The 18,499-nt window shown below is 34.0% G+C and overlaps 1 protein-coding gene across 3 annotated transcripts in view; it reads right to left on the bottom strand.

The window, feature by feature from the left end:
• Positions 1 to 18,499, bottom strand: part of LOC148615938 (sodium-dependent multivitamin transporter-like) — a 32,700-nt gene that overhangs the window by 13,036 nt on the left and 1,165 nt on the right. Inside the window, exon 1 of one of the 3 annotated variants that reach the window (XM_088582600.1) lies at positions 13,466 to 18,481. The exons of the other annotated variants lie outside the window; for them this stretch is intronic. The gene's annotated coding sequence lies outside the window, so the exon portion shown is untranslated. Of the gene's footprint in view, positions 1 to 13,465; positions 18,482 to 18,499 lie in introns of those variants that run through there. 3 annotated transcript variants of the gene reach the window in all.

The following is an 18,499-nucleotide window of genomic DNA, read 5'->3' as shown; positions in this document are numbered from 1 at the left end:
CTTTCTTTTTTTTTTCGTAGTAAAATATTTCTAAACATTCGGAATATTCGCAGTGCAATATATCTCATTTGGGAATAAGGGGACACGTGCAAATATGTTTACATGGCCTAAGTTCGTGAATATACATTAATCCTAATGTGTAAACTTCGTTGTACTCAAGAAATATAACTACACATTCAACGTCATCATTAATCTTAATTTTAGATTTGAGATGGAGACCTCGCATTTATGAATGAGTCACCTACAACTAAAACAATTTAACCAATTCTTTACAAAACTAGAAAAACTGTGAGCAATGCTCACTAACAATACCCCTACTTCCCTAATTGATACCATGCACCTTTTGACCTCCATATTTATTTGGATCAATATCAAAAATAGAAGGTGCACACTGGAAACATGTAATAAGCATTCTGTGAAAGTAATCAGTAGTGAAGGCGGAGTAATGGATATGCGATGGATCCCCATGTCCCCATATTCACAATAACGGAGTCCATGTTATATTATGTGAAACCCCCAAATTGATTTGGATCAAAATCAAAACTAGGAGGTGCACAATGGGAACATAAATGATGCCTCCCTTTGTATAACGGAAGGACGGAAGAACAAACGGACACCTCTATCACTATACACCCCACTTTGTATGTGAATGGTATAAATATTTAGAATATACACTACACTTGAATTCAGGGAACACGATGTATTTTACTGGCCTTGTGGAAAGCTAAACAACGATTTAATGCAATACAGTATATTTATATGGCATCCTTGGAGTTCGAAGTCAAGTGGTGTTACTCGCAAATTTACCACAATTCGGAAATCTAATGAACAAAATTCAGATAAAATGTATTTGAGAACATGAACCTTTTACGCGATTCTTCAGGGGCGGGCACTTTGAAAAGGAGGGATGCCAGCCGTTGTTCCTCCGAAAAGGGTGGTACTATGACATTATCTGCAATTTTTTGACGATTTTTCACATGAAAATGACAAATTTTCAAATAAAAAAGAGGAGTACCAACCCTCTGAACCGTTCCCTTGATCAGCCACTAAAACATGTCAATGATTAAGGTCTGTTAAATTCAGACAGTTTATCTTGTACTCGACAGATCCGGTGTATTCAAAGTCGATTCTGGCATTACCGGACTACGTCCTTATATAATGTACTAGTTTGAATATTTGTGTAACTTAGGACGCTTATTGGGAATCTTCAAAATGGAACGAATTGTTGTTTCAATCACATATTAATCACCTGATTTTAAGAGAGATAGTTTGTTGGTATTTAAGGCGTTTTTAGTGACCGTATATATGCATTTCCTCCAGTTATTTGTATATTAAATACTTTTATATCTTATGTTATGTCAACTATGCCATAGTAAATAGACAGGCGTCCTCTAATATGCTCGGCTATTTCCTGACACTTACATTTGAATTGCATTTTAGGCCATATGAAAGTACTCGCTTGCTCTTCAACTATCCAAGTATTTAAGGAGAATGCGTGCACACTTGACAGAATCAATTTATTATCTAAGCCAGCACTCTACAGTAGTGTAGAACTGCCTAATTTTGGTCTAGTAATCTGAAGCTTTGTAACATTTATCACTTTAAAAAATTGTCAAGCATCTGTAAATCTATATATTTAGAATAGCTCAAGCCAAGGCCTTCAGGATGCAGTAAAAAATATTCTGGAAAAAAATTACCCACAGCATATAGGGTTACCATAGAAACCATGCAAAAATATGCGAAAATTTGAAAAAAAATTCATAAAATCAGGTTTAAAAATATCAAATTTCCCGCAAAATATCTGAAATTTTTATTTCATCCCCTGAAACTGTTCAAACTTTTTCCTTCGAAAACCCCTTCCTCATATGGGCATCGCCGGTTAGATTTTGAGCTATTTCACTTTGTAATCCACTTATTAAATTTAGCATGGTGAAAAATTGACTTACTTTCACTTTCACAATGAAGTCAAATTGTCATTGAAAAAAAGCCCCTTCAACATTGAAAATATATAAAACATTGCAAAATACTTTTAAAAGTCCCCTTTTTCAGAAAAAGTTTTATCAACAATAGATTCTTCATTTTTAATCACTATAGCAACCACCGGTTTCCATTTATGTCATTTTTCATCCCTAGCCAAAGGTGCGAAACTAAACTAAACTGTGGAGTGTTGGCTAATATATAACTCCAATCGATTTTCGTGCATTACGAATGGTTGTTCACCATTTTAAGACCTCGGCGATTATTGAACGCCGTATTTATATTTATTCCAATTTGTAAATGTCTTATATAATTAAGTAGATACCTTCTAAAGTTTATGAGATATCTGATAAAGGATTTAAGATATCTTACATAGTTTATTAGATATCTTATAAAGTAGAAAAGATATCTCATAAACTATAAAATATATTATAAATAAAATTTTATAAGAAATCTTTATATGTAAAATAAAAGATCTCTACAGATTGAAATAAATATAAATATACATATCTTATATAATTTAGTAGATATATTTTACTGTCTATAAGATATGTTATAATATATAAATGATGCCTTACAAAGTTTTGTTAATAAGATATCTTATAAAGTATATAGGATATTTCATTTGCTATTTACTAATAATGTATTGAATATTGAAATTGACAACAATGTCACGTCATCGGTTGAATGCCGCCATTTGCAATGTTAATTTGTCAAATTCATTAAATGAGAGTCTACAAGAAAAAAAACAATATTTATAACTCAGATTGTTTGGGATTGGAATGACAAAAATACATTTTCCAACATTTATAGATGTGTAAAAATCGGACCATTCACTTGCTAACATGATATAAAAGTCGAAGGACTTATATTTGTCTTGTGAATGAACGGTTCAATTTTAAACATCGATAAATTATGTGAAAACATTGTTTAAACCCATAATATTTTTATATTTTTCATACATATTTAGAAATAGGGTACGAACGGTACTGTACGTGGTTGGTGGTTGTTCACTATTCATTACAGTGAAGGGGAAAGATTTTTTTGGTGTGTCCTAAACGATTGACTTCTGAAACGAATGCATTAATTGCATACTTAAGTCAAAAACCAGTATGGTTCTTTTGTAATGCACATTTCCGCCAAATGACGTTAAGGACTTTAATTGACAACAAACTTCTGACATAGTTTTATACAGGTCACGTGTGTGATATTCTACCTACGTCTTCTTTACGAAGAAGAACATGGTAAATCCCCGTAAATATACATTTATGACACGCTGTATTTGCATTCATTCTTCTTTAATGATATCTCGCATACTAAGTTAAGGAGAAATACTAAAAGTTGAGTAAATGATAGCCTGTTTCCTCTTTAATGAAGTCTTGATCGGTCCCTTTGTTATAAAATTCCGGATACGCCCCTGGGTGTCTACTTGATAGCCTGTTTCCTCTTTGATGAAGTCTTGATCGGCCCCTTTGTTATAAAATTCCGGATACGCCCCTGGGTGTCTACTTTGAACTGATTTTCCGTGACAAATATGACACCATTGTCTAATTCATTTAATCAGAAATTTGAAAGTGAGCTATCATTTTGACATCACAGTCCTCTGAAAGTGCATCTTCAATGACAGGGAAAATGCGTTAGAATTTTATTCTCCATTTTTTTTTTTTTCAAAATCATTAACCGGACGTATTATATTCCATTCATAGGCCATTAACCCGGCCCAAGATTTTTAAAAAAAATTATTGTATAAGGAGGCGGTCGCCCATTCATGTCTACAGAGATATCAGATATCTTATGTATTTTATGCGACATCTTTTAAACTAAACATTCAAAGGGGTATAGTATAAACTTTATTCGATAAAAAAGAAGATACATGTAACTTATAAAATTCATACAATATCCTTAAATAAGAATAAATAGAAATGCAGTGCTCAAGACACATTCACCAATATAAATCTAGGACTATAAAATATTTAACATATGGCTAATTAGGTAATAACATTGTACAGAAATTCTGATCTGTATAACGTTTTCAACCAATGATTTAACCAAAATATAATTTGCAGATTAATTAGATAGACTTTTTAAAGAAAGAGTATTTTTTTCTCCGCCTTTAAGTTAAAACATATTTATTCAAGTAAATAAGCACAAGCAAATACAGTACGCACATTTACATATAAAACTAACAACAGGATTCGGAAAGAAGCTAAAAATAGCTGAAACAAAGGTCCGTGTCCTTAAGAGTACACTTGCAAGAAGATTCTTATAAATCATGTGCTGTCTGGATTCGTTAATTGACTAACAAATAAAACAAACAAATAGAATCAATAGAAGTACAAAATCAGTGAAGAGATTCAGTAGATGGAAGTCAGGCATTGATACAACCTTTTACTTTTGATAACAAAATTCTATATTTCGTTCAGAATTTAGAACATTTGAGACGTACATTAATACAGCAATAGGTACACCAGGCGCCTTTTACTTTGGTTTATCATAGGTATAAACATCAGCTTTTTGCGATAGAATTCAAAATGGTGAGAATTGTCGATGTCTGAAATTTAATTTAAAAGATTCTTGTACATTTTAACGAAGTACCTATAACTTCCAGTGATATTTGAACACAATGATGCTTCAAACTCAAATATATGGGACGAACGAGAGAAGTAAAAAAATGAATGTTTCAATAACATGATTTTTCTATGATATGTGAGTGTAAAAATCTGTTAAGTTTTAATTTTGATTATTTTCATGAATTAAAAGTCATCCTTGACTCAGTGAGTCGCCACTTTTTCTAAGTCCAAATTGGTTAGCGGATCCATTATGACTTTCCAACATGTCTACTCGTATAATAAATGTTAAGATTGCAAATACGTTTTAAACCTTCATTACTCTAGTATTGACAGCACCACCTCCAGTCAAAATAATGACAGTTAATTAAAAAAAAACAGTAGTTTGCAAAACTTTAAGTATTTCTTAATTTTGCGCCTAATTCAGTGTGTATATGAGATCTTTCCCTTAATTTCTTTCTTTAGTGAACAATCATAAAATAATGTACGACATATATAAAAATAAAACGAATTATTTTATTTGATGGTCAATGAAATTCATAGCAGAATTAATTCTTTTCAATTCTTAATTCTAATATGACATTAACTCAAAACATTCTTTTTTACATACAAAACATTCTTTTCAACATATGTTTTGAGTCCATTTTAGGGGTTATTAAAAACACTTAGGAGAGCAGGTTTGTAGTGAGTAATGGTGATGCAAAAATCCGCTTTATAAACCTCATTTCTATGTATGATCTAAATATTCCTCGCGTTGGTGATTCACTACTCAATACACCGATGCATGATAACATATCAATATACGCATTTGATGTAATTTCAATCTTGTTTTTCTGTATAGAAAAAAGGGTGGATGAATTAACATATTTAATTATATTTCTCAAATACTGCACAAATAATAACGCATCTGTTTTAATGTATATATTGTGCCTATAGCTAGCGATTTAAGAAAAAAAATCAGAAATAAGTCACCAAACGCGACAACAAAAAATATTTAAACTATTCATACCCCAAAATCAGTTTTTTTTAAATATCAAAATGTTCCATGATCCACCTTTAAAGAATGTAGGCCCTATAAGAAATCAGCTGCCTTTTCTATCGTGTTCTAGATTCAACAAAGTATTTTGGACAACCGATATCCTCCTTCTTCAGCATAAAATTTAATTTCAATTTCATACTGAAGAAGGACATCGGTTATCCGAAATATTCAATGTAAATTTAACCATCATTTGGTGTTGTTGAACATATTTAGACGTTTTTTTTTAAAATCATAACATCATAAATGTCCTTCCAAGGGATTGCCAAATATAAATATAAAGCATTGAACACATCAGTGGATTAAAAGAAAAAAGGCAACAACAAAACATAAATAGAAAGAAAAACGCAGAAACATGCATTTAAAAATTTTCTATATATTAATTTATGTACTTGTGATTTAGTTTCTAAAACATTAGAAGAAAAACGGCTTGTAAAACCGGTCGTAAACCATATTATACTAATCCTACCTCATATGCGCTAGTGATGCGAAGGTTGTGGAATACAGGCAAAAAGCAATGTGCAGTAACAGAAAACACCAACACTTTTGAGAAACTAATAATCCAAAACATACTTCCATTGTAATAAACTTCTGCAGGGGTTCCCAACAAAAATACAGCAGACAGAAAACTAGCTGCGATTGATAGAGTTACAGGAAAGATGTTCATCTTTCTATCCCCAAGTAAAAAATTCAAAGTGTTTTGTTTTTTCCTGTCTTTCACTGCATAGAATATTCCAATGAAAGTTGATATAACAAGAGTCATTACAAATATTAAATAGTCAACCCAGTGAAATGTCTTTGGTTCCATTTCCTCTGAAAAGTATGATCTTGAACGACAAGCGATGTATATAGTCTACAGGGAAAGAAGTTTTGAAAAGTATGCCACTTTCAGTTACGCATATATGCAGATGTAGAGGTTAGTTGCAGGTATATACGTGTCAACACATAATTTTAGAAAAAGTTTAATGCTTTGAAACTTGTTTATGGTTACGTCTACTTTCATGGACCCAATAACAATCCTATGATTTATATAATCAAATTAAGAAATAAATCACGGAAACTCCATTTTATCATTGTTTTACCACGGGCTGGCCATTTATGTCGTTATTTAACCCTTAGCTATCGCTCGTGGTAAAACATTGATAAAATAGGAAATTCCATGATTTATTTCGATTCCAATAAGACTAGTTTCTTCATATTTTTGAATAGACACAGACCATGTGTTTCACGAAATGTTGGCCATGTGTTTATCAATTACCATGGCTGTTGTCTGAAGAGCTAACTCGCATACATACGTTTAACCGAGATAAATCTTTATTCCATCACGACCTCTATTCGTTCAACCCAGATATAACAAACCAAGATGCATATTTGTTCTACCAAGTTCAAAACATACAAATTATTTAAAGGGAAAGACTACCTTTGCATTAAGTTAGGCTGTTATGAAAAATCATACCCACGTAAACAAAAATAAATAACTTTTAATGCAAAATGGGCTTTTATAAAATGCTCAAGGCTATGCAAAGTTCGAAATCCTTGAAATTTAAGTGTATAGCCATCTTGCAGAACTCTCCTATCTGAAGGAAGATTATAGCCAGATTTTATTGATTTTTACCGATGATTTGTCAAGCTTACGATTGCACGAATGATACAAGAGAAATGTTCTCAAAGTTTGTTTTTTTTACCAGCAACACGAACATTCTTCGGAAGTAGCCATAAGATTTTCCTTACAAATACTAGTCATCTGGCTACAAATCCCGTTGTTCGTCAATGATGTCTGACATTTGCTTACATGTTGTGCCTCAGTCTCTCCTTCTATTAATTTTGGGTTGAAATTATAGGGGAAAATCCCAAATTTGCGATTTCTTCGGACATCGTAATAATTACCTATTTACTTTCACTTTACTTCGTGACGTCACAGTTCAACCGATCATGCGCGGGAAATTCATTTTTCTAATTATAAATCTTGATTAATTAATTTAAGAAAAGTAATTATCTTGTTTCAATTCAATTTTCATGCATATTTAACAAACTAGTTTCGATATTTATGACTTGCACAATAACATGGTCATCTCCTTTAAGTAAGAAAATCGGAATGGTTAAAAAAGAAAACGATCGATTAAAAAATCACCTTTGGTCATTACATAATATGTAATTGACAAACTGACAGAGTTGTTGCCAAGAAAAAAAAACAAACAAACAAACAAAATAAAACGAAATAAAGAAACAACAACAACAAACAAACAAACAATCTATCATCATCATGTTATGGCAAGCCAAAGTGGACAAAAATCAATATTTTGTAATCAGTCACATTTTTTAATATTACAAGATGATTTTCTAATATTAAAAAATCGTCATTGAATACGACAAATCCATTTTCTAATACATGTATTTGAAAATCAATTTCTAATATTCAAAAATAGTTTTTTTTTAATATTAGAACTTCAATTGAATTTTTGATGTTAAAATGATTTTTTTAATATTAAAAAGTGCTTTTTGATATAAGAAATATAATTTGTGATATTAGAAAATGAATTTGTAATATTAAAAAATCATTTTTAATATAAGAAAATGCTCATTTTTGTCCACTTTGGCTTGCCATAGTCATGTAGCTAAGTCGATACTGTCCAATAGATGTGTTCATTACTGGATCTAATACAATTAGGCCAAAAGTCCATTATTCCCTTGTTCTGTAACATTGACCATCATGTCTGTTTTATATCAGATGTATGTTTTGTTTGCAAACAGTGAAGGCATTATACTCTCTGATGTCACCAGTTCCTCCGCAGACCTATAACAGATCCAAATTTACTACGTATCGCTCCACCAGCGTATAGGCTTTGCTATACAGGATGTGGAAAAAAAACTCAAAGGGCATGAGGAAATTACAACTGAATGAATAAGTTAATTAATTTGGAAGTCAGATCCGAAAAAAAAATGGAGAGACCGATTAAATCAGAAAGCCAATCAATCCGCACAAAAACATGATGATAAGGCTCGAACAAGAAAGATAGTACCTATATACTGTCTTTTTTGAAAAACTGAACAAAAATCTATACTAATCCAGTGAACTTCTTCCATCTGAGTATCATGCTTCACATGAAATTGAAAACAGAACGGAATAAAATCCGACAAAAACATTATGTTTACGGAGTTATCCCCCCTTTCCAATGTTAATTTCCATAGGAAAGTTGAAATTCATATTTTGAAGTTTCCACACGTAAGATTTTGTTAGACTTTTCTGTGTTTCTTTGTAATCAAATTGCTACCTATTTCACCCAAAATATTTTCGGTTGCATTTTTTTTTATAACTTATTTTGACTGGACTTAACTGAAACTTGTGAATGCAGGCTGTGCTATTTTCCACGGATTATGCAAACAGATTCTACAGATAACGCGACTCAAGCGACTGCTATGTCAATTCCGACCTTTGATCTTAACTGACAAAAGAAAACTTCAACTAAACGTAGAGTACTACAGGAAATGGAAAGGTAATTATGGTAAACAGACAAAAGTTCAACATGGAAATTTACTCTCTCTGGAATCTACTGAAAATGACTTTAAAAAAAACTTTACTTTTGTGCAAAATGTTGATCGCAACTTGATGCATGTGTGATTTGCTACATTATGACATGAAGAAGTTACAGATTATTTCATAAACATTTTACGTTTACAATTATGTTACCGATGTGTGTACAATTCAGTGAGTAACCAAATGTGTCATTAGCTAGAACGTCCTAAACCAAAATATAAACAAAGGTTACAGACTATTTAACCAGTCTATTTAATCAACCAGTTATCGATGTCACAATTCACTTCCGATAATAGACTTCGTAAATTCAGTGCCCTTACTCCTTCGCTCGAGAACCAGCATGTCAGTACTAAAAAGACATGCACCATGTCTGAGCAGTCCGACTTTAACACGGCCCCGCTTATTCATACAAGAACACAAGCCTATCAATCTGGTTCACCAATCTTGTTCCCTCATCAAACATACAGTTCCCCACCACCAACTACATTTGCATTGCAACATAGCGACTTACGAACAATTATTCAATCGCTACAAACTACAATTCATTAAGAAATTAAAACAACACTTGCACTTACAATAAAGCAGGAAGTAGAAAAGGCAGTAAAAAGTGCGTCCAAACCTTACAAACAACACATCGATCGATTAACTGCAGAGAACGTTAAACTACGTGACGATCTCGATAGTTTAGAGTAGTACGGGAGACGGGGACTATTGAGGGTGAGCGGTATTCTCGAGTGCATCACCGAAAATACCACTGATATAATAACTGATATAGTCAAAAGTATTGATGAAGATTACCAAGAAGGTGATATTGTCCGTTCTCACCGCGTGGGCAACCCTAATTGTTTGTTTTTTGGGGTTTAACGCCCGACCAGCAATATTTCAACTATATTCAGGCGAGCAACCCTAAAAGAAAGGATCGCCTTGGAAGGCCGTTGCCACCTCGGCAAATTATTGTACGTCTGAAAGACCCTTTAACAAAAAAGTGAATCTTCAATTCGAGTAAAAATGTAAAGGATAGAGAAAACTTCAAACAAGTTCTGATAAATGAAGATCTGACAAAACCACGAAGTCTTCTCGCCAATAAATGTCGACAATTGAAGAACAACCATTACATTAAACAAACTTGGTCAGTTGATGGTAAACTTTTCGTGAAGGAAAACAATGACAGGATAGTAGTTACCAACACTGAGTCAGCTCTTAGGAAATTTGTTCATGGCAGATGTCCTCCACAAGCCATGAATTTGGTGATCCTTGTATTAGACTTCGAGGAAGAGACAGGTGCTGCTAGTATGGACTTCCGGCGTTCATGTGGTACTGCCGCAGGTAGCAGAACCCGACAGGTGCCGTAATTTCATAGAACACCAACTTTACATTGTATAATAAAGTATTATTCTAAATATTCCCATCTGCTGCTCATGTAGTTTAACATTTTATTTAATTACAATGCATATTGTATTGAATGTTATTTTCTTATTGAAATGTAATATTTCACAATCAAATAGGTTATCTTGTTACTTGACCTTCAGTGACTTGAATTATTATCGATCATTAAGTCATTAGAGTGGAAAGATCAATTCAAATACCCGATCACATCACTTTCTAAAGTTAAATCCTTTTTCAATCAATACCTACTAATATAAAAAAAATAACACTTTGACTATCTCTTCCGCCTGTCTTTAACTGTCACTTTACCTACTAAGTTTGCTTGCACTAGGTTCGCATATGGACTGCTGCCAGGATTGGAATACCACAGCACATGTCCTAGACCTCTGCTGTTGTGATATCCCAGTCCTATCACTCTAGCGTGTAACGGCGCATTACATGCATGCACACAGGATGGTGATTATGTGATGATGACATATGATAGTAATACTACACCTTGTTTTCATAGGAGATTTCTTCGCTCAAGAGAAACCAATTGATCTACAAATTATTTTGACACGATTTGATTGGTTAGTTCGTAACATTAGTCTAGCCTTCACGATCGTAATTATGATGATTTAATCCCCCTGCTATTACGGTTACTTTGTACTAACTGAATTTATCTCAAGTATACCCGTGTACGCTAAATCTTGCAAGAATAAATATAATCATAGAAAAATTGTTAACATGATCAACTATTTTTCACATCAACATTATTTTTCCGCTCACCTGTACCTTACAAGTGTGACATAATTATGGGTAACGGTATTGAATAATATAGAATGAGAGTGGGTCTCTTTAATATATCCATGAAATACAGTAGAACACGGAACTTGTTATTATTAGATGTAATATGTATTATTCTTTTTGCGCTTTACAAGCTTGATTCTTTACTCATTATATTCGTGTTATTGTCACATTCAGAACTGAGCCATAATCATATTAATTCTGTGCAAAATGAGAATTTTTTTTTTTATCCAAAAGCCTGTTCATGTTATATTGTTATAACATTTCTACTGTTATTGATAATAGAGATGTCGCTTCTTATGTCTGGTTTAGAATTCAATCTTTAAGATGGCCCTTTTGGTCATGATAGCGAATCTGGGGAGAGTGTTTCCATATCTGATAGCGATGCTTCAGAGTTTTCACACATTTATGAATTATTATCCGACTCAGTGTCGTTTCTACATCTAAATGTACAGAGTTTATTACCCAAATTAGACATTATATTAGCAGAATACAGTGAGTTTGACATATTGTCTTTTACAGAAACATGATTAAAACAATCTGACACGGATGATTCCGCAGAACTTATTAATTATCAAAAACCATTTCGTAGGGACAGGGAGGGAGATAGAAGATGGGATGGGGTTATAGTGTATGTCAAGGACAACATTAACGCCATCGGGCGCCCTGATTTAGAGTTACCAGACCTTGAGGTTATATGGATCCAGTTAAAGATCCGTAACAAAAGCGTTTTATATGGGACTTTTTACGTTCCGCCTCATAGTAGTAACGAGGTATGGAGTAAAATAGAACATTCTGTGGAATCAGCCGTCAATGATGTCTCTTGTGACTATGTCATGTTAACTGGTGATTGAATCATATTTGTACTACATACTGTTTAGAGCAAATGATTAATGATCCCACAAATTTTACTGAAAACTCATCGTCTGTCATTGATTTTATTGTCACTGGTAGCATAGATTTTGTGCCTTATACTGGGGTGGGTCCTCCCTTATTAGACCAGATTAGATATCACTGTCCCATTATTGGGATACTAAATTCGCCAAAACCAATCCACTGTTCATTCAGGCGTAGAATTTGGTTGTATGACAGAGGTGATTATGATAATGTTACAACAAAAATATAAGGGTCAGAAATAACCTCTTAGAAAGATTCAGCCAACAAGAGACAAATAACAATTTCAATAATTTTAATAAAACTAAATAAGTAATGTGTTACAATTTACAGTAATTGTAATTACAAAAGTTACTTATCACTATATACTCTGGATAGTTTGCTAATCTGCACCCCTCCATCGTATTTATCTTTAGTCAGATTTGATTACTGGACCTGTTGTCATTGGTGTTCGTCCAAGTTTACCTATTGAAGGTATTTCAATGTTATTAGGAAATGACTTGGCAAGACAAAAGGTGGTTGCTGAACCAATTGTTACCAATTTTTAATTGTTAATCCTGAAGTGGATACTGATCCGACAGAAGATACAGACTTGTACCCTGCTTGTGTTGTTACCAGAGCTATGGCTAAGACAAAGCAAGATAACACAAATTTTAAATCACAGTCAAAATCAACTTTCATATATCTTTCTGATACTTTCTTTGGCAATATAGAAACCATACATAAGAATGAAAAAGAATCTAAAGACAGTTTCAAATCCGCTACCTACTGTGGAGCACCATTCTCTTACTAGAAAACAGCTCATTAAGGAACAGTTCAAGGACCCGGAACTCCTTGAAATCCGAGAAAAAATTCTACTGCCTGAGGAGGCTAGCAAGGTTCCAGAATGTTATTATCTAAATGAAGGAGTCCTGATGAGAAAATGGAGACCACCCAATGCAACCCTTGATGAAGTGTGGCGAGTGGTATACCAGATAGTAGTGCCACGGGTCTACAAGCACGATATCATAAAGCTTGCCCATGACACCCCTATGGCAGGTCATCTTGGCGTAAAGAAGACTGGTTTGAAGATCTTGCAACGTTTATACTGGCCAGGACTTAACAAAGAAGTTGCATCATTTTGTAAGTCTTGCCATGAATGTCAGATGGTTGGTAAACCTAACCAGAAATTCCGCCTGCACTACTTCTGCCAATTCCAGCTTTTAAAGAACCGTTTAGTCGAGTTATCATTGACTGTGTTGGGCCACTTCCAAAGACTAAATCTGGTAACTTATATTTACTTACAATAATGTGTGCCTCTATACACGTTTTCCAGAAGCCATTCCATTGAGGAACATCAAGACCCAAGCCATAGTGACGGTTTTGGTTAAGTTCTTTACCTTGTTTGGATTACCAAAGTCTATTCAGTCAGATCAGGGTTCAAATTTTATGTCCATGTTGTTCCAACAAGTTGTGCATTGGTATAAGACAATTCAAGTGTCTACCATCCGGAGTCTCAGGGATACTGAATACTGTGTTACAATTTACAGTAATTATAATTACAAAGGTTACTTATCACTATATAGTCTATAGTTTGCTAATCTGTCCAACTTCTGATGTCCACTTATGAATTCTGTTATATAGCAGGAATCCCAAAGTTGATTTAGGTAGTATTAGCCCAGCACAGAACAATTTCAAACACTTAGTCCAAGTTGCAAAGGTGTCCTCAGAAGTCCAGTGCTAAAGAATGAATGTACTCACAAAACAGCATTCAGTCATTCATCAGTCAATTAGATTAATTCCCTTTTCAGATGTCCAGTATTTATATATAAAATATCATAAAAATCAAGAAATACTAAGAAAGTTCTAGAACAATTTAGAAAACAATTAATCATTAATGAGTCAGATAAACAATACTTGTTCGTTCACAAATTCTAGAAAATTCTATTATTGAAATAAGATGTTTACAAATATGCCATTTCTATATTTAGCAATAAAGGTCGGACAGATCAGGACAAACAATCTTACAATTGTTAAAAATAACAGCATCCTATCAATAAATACATGCAATTATTATCAGATACTAACTGGAACCGCGCGTTCCTGTCGGACGATATTGACCAAATAGTTAACGATTTTTCAGATATCATCTTGAGTTCGGCTGGCGAGTCGATTCCAAATAAACTGGCGACGATTCGGAAATCGGACCCGAGATGACTGATGAACGATTTAAGGAGACTTATCCGTAAAAACAGACGCTTGCACTCTAAAGCGCGACGCACAGATAACGCAAGCCTCATTACCGAGGAGACGGCCAAAGCCGAAACCGAACTGAATGACTCTAACGCTCATTTCCCGAATCCTATCATATGCGATAACGAGCTTACCGAAAACGTTATTATTGAATCTGAGGTAGAAGAAGTATTCAAAAACCTTAATACTGGTAAGTCCTAGACTTTTAAAACCGCGTTTTCCGAATTGAAATGTCCATTATGTAGACTTTTCAACTTATCGCTCTCGAAGTCGTTCTTTCCCACCATGTAGAAGAGAGCTAACGTAACGCCAGTTTTCAAAAACGAGAACGTGCGAGAGGTTTGAAATTATCGGCCTAATTCTTTACTCAGTATCGTATCAAAATGTATGGAACGTTGCGTATACAAGCATGTAAATTTTTGCCCGAGAGAAAATCGGATCATCACTCAGCTTCAATCTGGGTTTACGCATGGCGATTCGGCTGTGAATCAGTTAACTGACATTTCTAGTTCGTCTGGGCAAGCCTTGGATTACGGCAAGGAAATTCGTGTCGTCTTTTGTGACATATCTAAGGCATGTGATCGTGTTTGGCATAACGGATTATTATTTAAGCTACAACAGTGTGGACTAAACGGACACCTGTTACTGTGGTTCGTAGTTACTTATCGGATCGACTACAACGCGTTGTTTTAAACGGTGGTTTTTCTGGTTGGAAACCATTGAGAGCTGGGGTTCCGCAAGGATCTATACTTGTCCTTTATTATTTCTCATTTTCATAAACGATATCGTTGATGACATTGATGCTTATATTAAATTAATTGCCGATAACACTAGTTTTTTTTTACGTTATATTGGAGACTCCTGACGACGCGGCACTGGCATTGAATAGAGATATTGAAAAAATCCACTAGTGGGCTTCACGTTGGCTTGTGCGGTTTAATCCTCAAAAGACGGAAGCCATGTTAGTATCACGTAAACATGTCAAACAGGTACATCCTGCTCTACAGATGAATAATATCGATCTTCAAGAGGTCTTCAATCACAAGCATTTAGGGGTTTACTTTTCGGACGCTGGCTCATGGCATGATCATATTGATTATATTGTTAAAAGGTGTATTCGAGGATCAATGTACTTCGGCGTTTTCGTTTGGTTCTCCACCGTTTTACTTTAGAAAACATGTACATGTCATTCATAAGACCTATTCTAGAATACGGAAATGTAGTTTGGGACACCGGGTCACAGATTTTGATTAACAAAATCGAAGGTGTTCAGATAGATGCAATGCGTATCGTAACTAGTGGTACAAAATTAACATCGTTAGAAAGCTTATATCGAGAAACCGGATGGGAAAAGCTCGCGGATAGAAGGCGAAAGCACAAGCTTGTGGTGTTTTATAAGGTGATAAATGGGACACACCCGAATATTTGAGTACCCATGTACCAGACGCGCGGGTTAACATCCATAACCATTTTACCCGTCAATCTAATGACATCAGAGATACGAACAAGGACATCCTTGTATTCGAACTATTTCCCGCCGTCCACTATTCGATTGTGGAATAACCTTCCGATCGAAACGCGCAATTCTATATCATTACATGTCTTCAAAGTACATTTATATGTTTCGAACGAACGCCGACGGCCATTATGTTATAATATTGGAAGCAGGCTAGGTCAGGTATTGCACACCAGGTTGCGAATGAACAGTAGTTCGCTCAACGAACACCTGTTCAGGCGTAACCTCGTGGGTAGCCCAAACTATGCTTGCGGACAAATTGAGTCAAACAGCCATTTCTTACTTGAATGTAATATTTATTCTGATTTACGACATACCACCATTCACACTTTGAATTTTCAGTTTGACAATGATATTCTCCTAAATGGGTCTGATGCTCTATCAACAGATCAAAATACTGAAGGTGCAATCCTATATTGTGAAGAGTAAACGATTTGTAAAGGCTTAAAAATCTAATTTGTATACATGTTATCTTTTGAGTGCATTAAATCTACTTTTTATATTTTTTTCTTTTATTTATTTATTTATTTATATTTTTTGTATATTTTTTTTCTTCTTTATAATCAATTTTCTTTCTCCTTCTATTTTTTTCTGTAATTAATATTTTCCCAATAAGTTAACCCTTTCCAACTTCATTACACATATAGTACATGTATTTGTAAAAATTCCAGAGCATGCTTCTGAATGTATTGAGATGTCTTTTGTCCTTTATTTGGAGACGGATTAGCATAAGCCATATGGTTGTGTTTACTACACTGTCATATCATGTATAATATTGACGTATTCTTTGATATAGTTTAATATAGTTCCATTATTTTTTAAAGAATAACCAACATCTACTTAAACCACGAGTAGGGAGAATTTGCCGCATCTTCAAAAATGTGAATGCCCTTACGAAACTGGGTTCACAAATTTAATTAATTTAAAACAAATCTAATGATAGTTCTAGTTTCTTGAAAAAGTAAACACTTCATTTATTGTGTTTTCACACGGAATTCATCTGTAACAAATCGAACCTGACCTTGCTCTAGCTTCTGGGCTGAATCCGATGTTCATATTTCGTTTTGATTGATAAACGTCACATTTCTAAATGCATAACTTTATACCGAAACTGAAACAATGTGGTAAAGCTGCTCGTGTATTGTATGACCTGATATACTATATAGTCTATGATATTAACCCAAATACCAGGGGTATGTGCCGGTTAGCGTGAACAAGTTTATCGAAATAGTCCCATGCGCTCTTAATCAATATAAAATGATTACATCATTTATACGTTCTTGGAAAAAAGATATTTTTGAATTACTCAAATCTCCTGCAACGACAAACTAAATGATTTTATTCACTTTTTCTTGTCAATCAATCTTTTGTAAACATCTTCCCTGTAATAAACATGGACGGATGGACGAGCAGACGGAGTGACATGAGAATGTAGGTGACCGTATACACAAATAGCCTTTTCAAAAAAGACGTTTGCGTACTACGAATGTGATATCACTGATAATGCCTTCGGCTGCGGGGTGTTCCGGGTAATATCTCTGAACAATCAATTTAAGCAGTTACTTTTGTAAATACATCGTTAACACGTACGCGTCATTTCCATATATGTACTTTTTGTATGCCATTCCTGGTGTGATATGAAACCCTTTCATTGTCCGCTTAATTCATTTGCTTTATAGATTATCAAATATTGTGTGACCTTTTCATACATGCATGTCTATGGTGCAATCATGTGACAGAGATTGAAATATATCATACTGTAAAGTTTCCTATTTACAAAATACGAGTTTTAAACAAATTCAAACGTATCAGTGAGGAAGTAAACAAGGAGTTAGAAATATAGATACTTGTTTTATTATAAATCCTTGAACTAAGTGGCTTATTTTTTATATAAAGAATTCAACGCATGTGCGTTTGGAATTATTTTAGGCGCCGATTCCTAGGAGGCGGACCCTGGCAAAACATTTTGGCATGAAATCTTGATTTTTTACAAATTCTATCCCCAACTTTTGTTTTCTTGCCTTTAAATCTCTTTACTCCCCCCCCCCCCACAACTCGAAATCTTGAATCCATCCTTGACCTTCTATGTATAGATTGCAACATACACATAATTTTTTTTGCTAATGTAAACAATATTTTTTGGGACATTCCATGACAAAGGCGTTTATACCAGGGGCGGTTCCAGAAATTTTAAAAAAGCAGGGATGCCAGCCTTGGTTCTTCGGAAAAGGGGGCGTTGTTTGTATATTATTTGCCACTTTTTGTCTTTGCAAAAAAATTTTCCAATAAAAAGGAGGGGTGTCAGCTGAACCCTCCTAATTTAAAGTTACACCAAGGAAATTTAAGGGATATATATATCTGTATCTAGAGTACATAAATTATTCTGCTTGTAATGTACTAAGATTGATTACTTGATTTAATTAAACATGATTAAAGTAGATAAAGGCACACTACCTTCACTTATAACATTATAAAAGTACAAATCATTCGGCAAATATATTTTGCTTTTAAATAACGGAGAAGTACAGGTATTTTGACAAAGACCCAGTATATGTTAATCATACAAATTT

Source organism: Perna viridis, chromosome 5, assembly GCF_037379345.1.
Source record: "Perna viridis isolate PV_CMFRI_1.1 ecotype Kerala chromosome 5, ASM3737934v1, whole genome shotgun sequence".
NCBI lineage: Eukaryota > Metazoa > Mollusca > Bivalvia > Mytilida > Mytilidae > Perna > Perna viridis.
This window is presented reverse-complemented; position numbering and strand designations above follow the sequence as displayed.